Source organism: Ovis canadensis, chromosome 24 (genome assembly GCF_042477335.2).
Source record: "Ovis canadensis isolate MfBH-ARS-UI-01 breed Bighorn chromosome 24, ARS-UI_OviCan_v2, whole genome shotgun sequence".
In the NCBI taxonomy this organism is placed as follows: domain Eukaryota; kingdom Metazoa; phylum Chordata; class Mammalia; order Artiodactyla; family Bovidae; genus Ovis; species Ovis canadensis.
Genome location: NC_091268.1, coordinates 13,831,295 through 13,832,987, shown reverse-complemented (window position 1 = coordinate 13,832,987; position 1,693 = coordinate 13,831,295). Strand labels below are relative to the sequence as shown.

At 40.0% G+C, this 1,693-nt stretch overlaps 1 pseudogene; it reads left to right on the top strand.

Annotated features, from left to right (window-relative positions):
• Nucleotides 1-263: 263 nt before the first annotated feature.
• Nucleotides 264-1,199, top strand: LOC138429698 (olfactory receptor 4C13-like; annotated as a pseudogene).
• The last annotated feature ends 494 nt before the right edge of the window (nt 1,200-1,693 follow it).

Below are 1,693 nucleotides of genomic sequence, written 5' to 3'. Positions count from 1 at the left end.
TACACATCATGTGTTTCCCTCCAGATGTTTTAACAGGTGACAGGTGCTGGGTATCTGAAGAGATGGAAAGCATCATGAAAAAAATAAGAATGATTTGAAACAATTACCGGGGTAAAAGTTTCAAGGACTTGAGTCACAGCTATAGCGACTGCTCCGTTTTGTTCTAAGAAATTCAGGCCACAAACCTTTCATGATTAATTAACAGTTGCCACTTTTTATTCCTTTGTAAGAAATTCAGGCCCCAAGAAGGTATTACTTCCTAAATGGATGTTCTTATGCCTCCCAACAATGTGACTGAATTTATTCTCTTGGGATTCACACAGAATCTACTCTTGCAGAAAATACTCTTCATTGTCTTTTCATTTATTTTCCTATTCACTGTTCTGGCCAACTTGCTCATTGTCATTACCATCTCCCTCAGTCCCACACTTTCTGCTCCCATATACTTCTTTCTCACTTACTTGGCCTTCACAGATGTCTCCTACACATCCGTCACCACCCCTAAATTGATCACTGACCTACTGTACCAGAGGAGAACCATCTCCTTGGGTGGCTGCCTGACTCAGCTCTTTGTGGAACACTTCCTGGGAGGATTGGAGATCATACTCCTCATCATTATGGCGTATGACTGCTACGTAGCCATCTGCAAGCCTCTGCACTAGATCACCACCATGTGACAGGGGCTCTGCCAGCTCCTGGTGGTGGTGGCCTGGACTAGGCGGATCATCCATGCCACTGTGCAGATTATTTTCATGGTCAACTTGACCTTCTGTGGTACCAACATCTTCGATCATTTCATGTGTGACTTCTTTCCACTGTTAAAACTTGCCTGCAGTGACACCTACAAGCTAGGTATGGTGGTGGCAGCCAACAGTGGGGCCATGTGCTTGCTCATTTATTTCCTGATGCTCATCTCTTACATAGTCATCCTGAGCTCCCTGAAATTCCATGGCTCTGAAGAATGACACAAGGCCCTCTGAACATGTGCCTCCCACTTTACAGTAGTGGTGTTCTTTTTTGTCCCTTGTATATTCACCTACATGCGTCCTGTGGCCCCCTATCCTGTGGACAAGTTGCTGGCTGTATTCTTTGCAATCCTCACTCCTATGTTAAATCCTATCATTTATACAGTGAGAAACATAGAGGTGAAAAATGCCATGATGAATTTGATGAAGAGGAGAATAACAGACTGTTCATAAAGCCAATAGTATGATGATTTTTCTATGTAGAGAGGATTATATCTATTGTAAAATATGAAACAAATTAATAAATTTTGCAGATCATTGACATTAAAAAAGGCCCAGAAATTAAAATTTGTTGAATGCTTAATGGATAGGTACTTTGCTAGGTGCTTTTAATAACTTTTAATGTACTCTGCCAAGGCTTTAACATTCATGTGCATAGATTTAGGATGTGCAATAGAATAAACACCTATGAATCCCTAGTGAGATGATTATAGAGTATGTATTTCTACTGTACTAAATTCTTCATACAAATGTTGCTTGGATGAAATTGGCTTTTCCCTAGGACCTGCCTTGATTTCAGATCTTCTTTTATTTTTACTTAACCTGAGGTAAAGCAAATAGATCCTAGAAATTCTTAGATATATAGGGAAGGGATACTTACCGAGTGAAAGAATCACTGCTAAATTTTTTTTTGCACTGTGAATTTATCAAAAGCAAAAAGAGAAACA